The sequence below is a fragment of the Meriones unguiculatus genome, chromosome 14 (assembly GCF_030254825.1).
Source record: "Meriones unguiculatus strain TT.TT164.6M chromosome 14, Bangor_MerUng_6.1, whole genome shotgun sequence".
Lineage (NCBI taxonomy): Eukaryota > Metazoa > Chordata > Mammalia > Rodentia > Muridae > Meriones > Meriones unguiculatus.
Window position 1 is genome coordinate 35,621,793 of NC_083361.1, and position 8,589 is coordinate 35,630,381.

Here is an 8,589-nt window from a genome sequence, read left to right on the forward strand (position 1 = left end):
TTACTATGTAACCCACTTGGACACTGAACTATCATGTGCTACATCTGTGCAGGGGTTCTAGGTTATCTCCATGAATAGTCCTTGGTTGGAGTATGAGTCTCTGCGAAGTTCCATGTGTTCAAGTTTTCTGGTTCTGTTGCTCTCCTTGTGGGGTTCCTGTCCTCTCCAGCTCTTACTATTTCCCACTTCTTACATAAGATCCCATGTACTTTGCTCAACAGTTGGCCATAAGTCTCAGCATCTGCTTTGATTGTCTGCAGGGCAGAGGCTTTCAGAGGCCCTCTGTGGCAGGTTCCTAGGTTGTTTCCTGTTTTCTTCATCTTCTGATGTCCAGCCTCTTTGCCTTTCAGGATGGGGATTAAGCAGTTTAGTCAGGGTCCTCTCTCTGGCTTAGTTTCTTTAGATGTACAGTTTTTAGTAGGTGTATACTATGTTATGTCTATATGAGTGAGTATATACCGTGTGTGTCTTTCTGCTTCTGAGACAGCTCACTCAGGATGATCCTTTCTAGGTGCAACCATTTACCTACAAATTTCATGATTTCCTTATTTTTCATTGCTGAGTAATACTCCATTGTGTAGATGTACCACAAATTCTGCATCCATTCTTCAGTTGAGGGGCATCTGGGCTGTTTCCAGCTTCTGGCTATTACAAATAAAGCTGCTACAAACACGACTGAGCAAATGTCCTTATTGTGTACGTGAGCCTCTTTTGGATATATGCCTAGGAGTGGTATGGCTGGATCTTGACAAAGCGCTAGTCCTAGTTGTCTGAGAAAGCGCCAGATTGATTTCCAGAGTGGTTGTACAAGTTTACATTCCCATCAGCAGTGGAGGAGGGTTCCCCTTTCTCCACAACCTCTCCAGCATGTGTTGTCACTTGAGTTTTTCATCTTGGCCATTCTGATGGGTGTAAGGTGAAATCTCAGGGTCATTTTGATTTGCATTTCTCTAATGGCTGATGACATTGAACATTTCTTTAAGTGTTTCTCTGACATTCGATATTCCTCTACAGAGAGTTCTGTTTAGCTCTGTTCCCCATTTTTTAATGGGATTACTTGGTTTGTTGCTTTTCAGCTTCTTTAGTTCTTTATATATACTGGATATTAGTCCTTTATCAGATAGAGGGTTGGTGAAGATTCTTTCCCAATCTGTAAGCAGTCGTTTTGTTTTGATGACAGTATCCTTTGATTTACAAAAGCTTTTCAGCTTCATGAGGTCCCATTTATTGATTGTTGATTTTAGAGCCTGTGCTGTTGGTGTTCTGTTCAGGAAGTTGTCTCCTGTGCCAATGAGTTCCAGGGTCTTCCCCACTTTATTTTTTTCTAACCTATTTAATGTGTCTGGTTTTATGTTGAGGTCTTTGATCCACTTGGACTTTAGTTTTGTGCAGGGTGATAAGTATGGATCTATTTGCATTTTTCTACATGTAGACATCCAGTTGGACCAGCACCATTTGTTGAAGATGATGTCTTTTCTCCATTGTATGGTTTTGGCATCTTTGTCAAAGATCAGGTGTCCATAAGTGTGTGGGTTTATTTCTGGGTCCTCTGTTCAGTTCCATTGATCCACCATTCTGTTTCTATGCCAGTACCATACAGTTTTTAAAACTGTTGCTCTATAGTACAGCTTAAGATCAGGGATGGAGATACCTCCAGAAGATCTTTTATTGTAGAGGATTGTTTTAGCAATTCTGGGTTTCTTGCTATTCCATATGAAGTTGAGAATTTTTCTTTCCAGGTCTGTAAAGAATTGTGTTGGTAATTTGATGGGAATTGCATTGAATCTGTAGATTGCTTTTGGTAAGATGGCCATTTTTACTATGTTAATCCTGCCAAGCCAAGAGCATGGGAGATCTTTCCATCTTCTCATATCTTCTTCTAATTCTTTCTTCAGAGACTTGAAATTTTTTTCATACAAGTCTTTGACTTGCTTGGTTAGGGTTACTGCAAGGTATTTCATGTCATTTGTGGCTGTTGTGAAGGGTATTGTTTCCCTAATTTCTTTCTCAGCCCTTTTGTCTTTTGTATACAGGAGGGCTACTGATTTTTTTGAATTAATTTTGTATCCTGCCACTCTGCTGAAGGTGTTTATGAGCTGTAGGAGTTTCCTGGTAGAGTTTTTGGGGTCACTCACGTATACTATCATATCATCTGCAAATAGTGATATTTTGACTTCTTCTTTTCGGATGTGTATCCCCTTGATCTCCTTCAACTGTCTTATTGCTCTAGCAAGGACTTCCAGAACTATGTTGAAGAGATATGGAGAGTATGGGCAGCCTTGTCTTATCCCTGATTTCAGTGGGATTGCTTTAAGTTTCTCTCCGTTCAGTTTGATGTTGGCTATAGGCTTGCTGTATATCGCCTTTACTATGTTTAGATATGTGCCTTGTATCCCTGATCTCTCCAATACTTTAAACATGAATGGATGTTGAATTTTGTCAAATGCTTTTTAAGCATCTAAGGAGATTATCATGTGGGTTTTTTCTTTCAGTTTGTTAATATGGTGGATCACATTGATGGATTTCCGTATATTGAACCACCCCTGCATACCTGGGATGAAGCCTACTTGGTCATAGTGGATGATATCTTTGATGTGTTCTTGGATTCGGTTTGCAAGTATTTTGTTGAGTATTTTTGCATTAATGTTCATAAGGGAGATTGGCCTGAAATTCTCCTTCTTTGTTGGGTCTTTGTGTGGTTTAGGTACCAATGTGACTGTGGCTTCATAGAATGAGTTTGGTAATGTTCCTTCTGTTTCTATTTTGTGGAATAGTTTGAAGAGAATTGGAGTTAGCTCTTCTTTGAAGGTCTGGTAGAATTCTGCACTGAAACCATCTGGTCCTGGGCATTTTTTGGATGGGAGACTTTCGATTACTGCTTTTACTTCCCTGGAGGATATAGGACTATTTAATTGATTTACCTGGTCCTGATTCAGCTTTGGTAAGTCAAATCGATCAAGAAAATTGTCCATTTCATTTAGGTTTTCATATTCTGTGGCATATAGACTTTTGTAGTAAGTCCTAATGGTTGTTTGGATTTCCTCAGTGTCTGTAGTATGTCCCCCTTTTCATTTCTGATTTTGTTGTTTTGGATGGTGTCTCTCTGCCTTTTAGTTAGCTTGGCTAAGGGTTTGTTGATCTTGTTGAGTTTCTCAAAGAACCAGCTCTTGGTTTCATTGAGTCTTTGAATTATTTTATTTGTTTCCAATTGATTGATTTCAGCCCTGAGTTTGATTATTTCCAGCAGTCTACTCCTTTTTGGTGTGTCTGCTTCTTCTTTTTCTAGGGTTTTTAAGTGAGCCATTAAGTTGTTTGAATGTGCTGTCTCGAATTTCTTCTTGAAGGCATTTAGTGCCATGAACTTTCCTCTTAGCACTGCTTTCATTGTGTCCCACAAGTTTGGGTATGTTGTGTCTTCATTTTCATTGAGTTCTAGGAAGACTTTAATTTCTTGCTTTATTTCTTCCCTACCCCAGCTGTCATTTAGTAGCAAGTTGTTCCGTTTCCATGTGTGTGTAGGCTTTTTGCTATTTCTATTGTTGTTGAGGTCCAGCTTTATTCCATGATGATCAGACAGGATACAGGGGATTATTTCAATCTTCTTGTATCTGTTGAGGCTTGCTTTGTGACCAACTATATGGTCTATTTTGGAGAAGGTTCCATGAGGTGCTGAGAAGAAGGTAAGTTCTTTTGTGTTTGGGTGTAAGGTTTGGTAAATGTCTGTCAGGTCCATTTGATTCATGACCTCTGTTAGAGACATTGTTTCTTTGTTTAATTTCTGTTTTGTTGACCTGTCCTTTGTTGAGAGTGGGGTGTTGAAGTCTCCCACTATTAATGTGTGGGGATCTATGTGTGGTTTAAATTTTATCAATGTCTCTTTTACAAAGACATTTTTTTGTATTTCAGGCATAGATGTTCAGGATTGTGATGTCTTCTTGTTGGAGTTTTCCCTTGATGAGTATGAAGTGTCCTTCCCCATCTCTCTTTATTAATTTTGGTTGAAAGTCTATTTTATCAGATATTAGCATGGCTACTCCTGCTTGCTTCTTGGGTCCATTTGCTTGGAAAGCTGTCTTCCAACCCTTTACCCTCAGGTAATGTCTATCTTTGTGACTTAGGTGTGTTTCTTTTATGCAACAGATTGTTGGGTCTTGTTTAAGCATCCATTCTGTTAGTCTGTGTCTTTTTATTGGAGAATTGAGTCCATTGATGTTAAGAGAGATTAATGACCAGTGGCTGTTAGATCCTTTGATTTTGATGTTGCCTGTGGTCATAAGGTTGTGTGCTTGGTTGCTTTTTGTTTTACTGTAGTAAGGTTAATTATTTCCTGTGTTTTCTTGAAAGTAGCTAGTTTTCTTGGGTTGTATTTTCCCTTCTAGTGTCTTCTGTAACATTGTATTTGTGTGTAGGTATTGTTGAAATTTGTTTTTGTCATTGAATATCTTGTTTTCTCCATCTATGAGGACTGAGAGTTTTGCTGGGTATAGCAGCCTGGGCTGACATCTGTGTTCTCTTAGGGTGGGCATGATATCTGTCCAGGCCCTTCTGGCTTTCATAGTGTCTGTTGAGAAGTCAGGTGTGATTTTAAGGGGTTTGCCATTATATGCTACTTGGCCTTTTTTCCTTGCGGCTTTTAGTATCTTTTCTTTGTTCTGTATACTTACTGTTTTGATTATTAGGTGGCCGGAGGATTTTCTTTTCTGGTCTAATTTATTGGGTGTTTTGTAGGCTTCTTGAATTCTTATTGGTCTCTCCTTTAAGTTGGGGAAATTTTCTTCAGTGATTTTGCTGAAGATATTTTCTGGTCCTTGGAGCAGGCAATCTTCTTTTTCCTCTACACCTATTATTCTTGTGTTTTGTATTTTTAGGTTGTCTTGAATTTCTTGGATGTTCTGTGTCAGGAATTTTTTAGATTTAACATTTTCTTTGACAGATAGATCTATTTCTTCCATTGTATCTTCCACACCTGAGATTCTTTCTTCCATCTCTTGTAGTCTATTGGTTATGCTAACCTCTGTGGTTCCTGTTTTCTTCCCTAAATTCTTTCATTCCACAATTTCCTCCATTTGTGTTTTCTTTAATTTTTCCAATTCTATCTTCAGGTCTTGAGCCATTTTGTTGATTTCCTTCACTTGTCTGACTGTATTTTCCTGTTTTTCCATCAATTCCCTCAGCTATTTGTTTGAACAATCCTCTTTTTCTTTTATTTCACTCAGTGATTTAAGCATTTTCTCTCTATAGGCCACTAACTGTTTGGCTGTAATTTCCTATATTTCTTTACGGATGGTCATAAACTCTTTGTTTTTATCTTCCTCTATTTCTTTACGCATTTTATTTGTTTCCTCTGTTATCTTCTTCGTGATCATAGATGCTAGGTCCTCTTCTTGCATTTCAATTATTCTGGGGTGTCTAGGGCTACCTGTCCCTGGATAACTGGGTTCTTGAGATGCCATATTGCTCTGGCTTTTGTTGGTTGAACTTTTACGCTGGCCTCTACCCATTGGGTTATCTTAGGTTTTTGAAGTTGGTTTCTGGTTTTTCCTGGAATCCTGGTGGAGAGAATCCCTTTGGCAGGAAGATGTTTTTTTCTGAAGGAAGCCTTCTCAGCTTTTTGGGTATAGTCACTGGATGGCTGGTGTTTTCCAGGAGTTGCCACTGCTCACCTCAGGTGTAGAGACCTGAATGGTAACTGTGGTCCTTATTAGTCAAGAGGGCTCTCCTCTCACAAGGAGAAGTCCTGAAGACAGCTGCCTAGTTTCTTGCTGTGAATTTAGTGATCTGCAGCTGTAACCTGTGTGTCCCGTGGTTTGGTCAGTTTTATTACGGATAAGTGGTTGCTCCTGGAGCAGTATCTGGGGGTTGATCTTGGGGAACCCCGGGCTTTTGAAAGTCTGAGGTTGGGGCTCTGTGCCCCAGTACCTAAGTAGTAATCTGTGGCAAGTGAGTACTGCTCTCCTGGTAATAGCAGGGTGTCTGATGTACAGCAGGTCCCTGGCATATACTGAGTGGTCTAAGTCTGTCCCCTTTGCTTATCCCTGTGATGATTTCTCCAGACAGTGACAACAGGTCTCTGGTGTCCTGGGGCACATAGTTCTGTCTGTGAGGAATAGTTGGTACAAAGCAGGTCTCTGGGCTGGCGGCATGTGTGCCTGCCTGCTAGTCTGCAGGAGCTGGGTGCCCAACTACTCTTTGTGCTTCCGGCCTGGGGCCAGTTCAGTGATGGGGTTCATACCCGCCGGTCTGTGAGAGACTTTCCCCAGGTAAAGCCTGGGTCGTCCAAGTCAGTACTGTTTCCTTCCTTCCCTGTGGGGGCCTCTCCCGACAGGAACTCCCAGACTGTGTTGCACTAGGGTGCGCAGTTCTGTCTGTGCACTAGAGAGGGGTGTGCAGTTCCTCTCTGTGCTGGCACTGGCGCTAGCACTGGCGGTGGGAGCCCAGTTCAGTGATGGGGCTAGTACCCATTGGTCTGTGAGAGACTTTCCCCAGGTAAAGTACTGGGGAAAGTATCCCGAGTCAGTACTGTTTCCTTCCTTCCCTGTGGGGCCCTCTCCCGACAGGAACTCCCTGTCTCTGTTGCACTAGGGCGCACAGCTTTGTCTGTGCTAGAGAGCTGGGCGCAGCCCCTGTCTGTGCTGGCGGCGGGAGCCCAGTTCAGTGATGGTGGCGGGTACCCGCGGTCTGTGAGACTATTTCCAGAAAAAGACTGGGTGACCCGTGGCCAGTCCCGCTGCTTTCCTTCCATGTGGGTTTTTCTCGCGACTGGGACTCCCCGTCTCTCGTGTTTTTGTGCCCACCTTTCAGCCTGGGAAGGTGATCAGGACACACAGGCATGTGGCTCTGGTCTGGGGACCTAGTGCCTGCACGACCCGGGATCTCTTCCGAGTTCTGGCTGGATGGCCTGAGCATGGACCCTACTGGTTCCCACGCTGTGGGGGTTTCCTCTCACCTGGGAAACACGATCGCTGTTGTTTTAGGGCCCAAAATTCAGTCTTTTGGTCGCTGCACGGAAAATGTTGTCCTGCTTCTTAGATGTAGTGGTCTCCTGGTGCCGCCATCTTGGCCTCCCCCCGATATTTTCAATCGATAATCCTCATATTCTTTCTGCTGTTATTTTGTGATGTTAATTGAGCTTTGTGTGGTGGAGCTAATTAATATAAATATCTCATTTATGGCTGAACACCCAGGTTCATTCTTAGTACTCTGACCAGTTATGCAAAAATGAAGCTTCTCTGACCAAAGCTGAGAGAATCCCAGGTTGATGGGTATAAAAATAAAATGTTTAGAAGATGACTCGACAGTGTGGCACGTTAGAAAACCAACAACAGGAGTTCCTCACTATGGTTTATGTCTTCCCCTACGTGGGCTTTTGACGAGGATCAGTGTATCAGGAATGAAATTTTCTCCCATGATCACACCTCAGATCCAGTTTTACCCTATAATTCTGCAACAGTGAAGAGCTTGTGGCATTGCAGCATGCCGGGTGCAGCACTGGAGAAGAGCATTGATATCTGCCCTCGTCCCCCGGCAGCCAGCATAGCAACTTCTGTAGCTATGAAGATGGACCAGAGGAATAGAGAAAGGCTTTTGATTAAAAATTTTTATCAGTGAGCCTGGAGAGATACCTTAGCAGTTTAGACTACTGGCTGCTCTTAAAGAAGACCCAGGTACAGTTCCCATCACCCACATGGCAGCTTGCAACTTTCTGCAACTCCAGTTCCAGGTGATACAATGTCCTTTTCTGGTCTTGGCAGGTACCAAGCATTTATCTAGTGAACATATATGTATGCAGGCAAAACATTTATTCACATGAAATAAAATAAAGATTATTAGCATGCATTAATTGCACAAAGTGGGGTTCACAATGAATGCATTTACAGTTGAGTATCTCATGTACTTTGTCCATATTCACCCCAATTACCCTCTACCATATGCCCCTTTGCCTCCTAGTCCCCTTTATCTTCCCAAATAATCCCCCTTCTACTTTCATGTGTATATTCAGATAAAATCCCAAATCTACACATTTGAGAAATCAAGACATTTATCTTTGAATAACAGATGGAATCCCATCTATTGTTATCTCATAGGCTTAGAGATGGGTCCTCTATGACTGCTCACCAGGATATCTGTCTGGCTCTCATTGGCAAGAAGACACTGACTCACTTGATCTAGGCAAGCTCTGTCCAGGAGAAAAAGATGCTACAGCTGATGCTTCTGGGTGGGGTGCTGAAGCATAAGAGATGCAATTTGCAGTTTCTGAGGTAAGTGGCCTGGTCACTGCTGTCACTCTGCAGTAGAATCTGTGCTCGGTGCTGCCACCTTGTGGTAGAACCTCAGTCAGTGCTGTCCTCTGGTGGTAGAACTCATGGTCATTGGTGTCCTCTGGGAAAGAACCTACAGCTATTTCTGGAACTTTTTAATTTTAATTTTAATTTATTTATTTTTCATCCTGATTGTATCCCCCTCCCTCCTCTACTCCTGGTTCCACCCTCCCTCCCTGTTTCCCCTATTCCCTCCCAGTCCTCAGAAAAGGGGAGCCCACTCCACCCCAGCATATCAAGTCCTGATATAGGACTGAGGGCATCCTCTTCC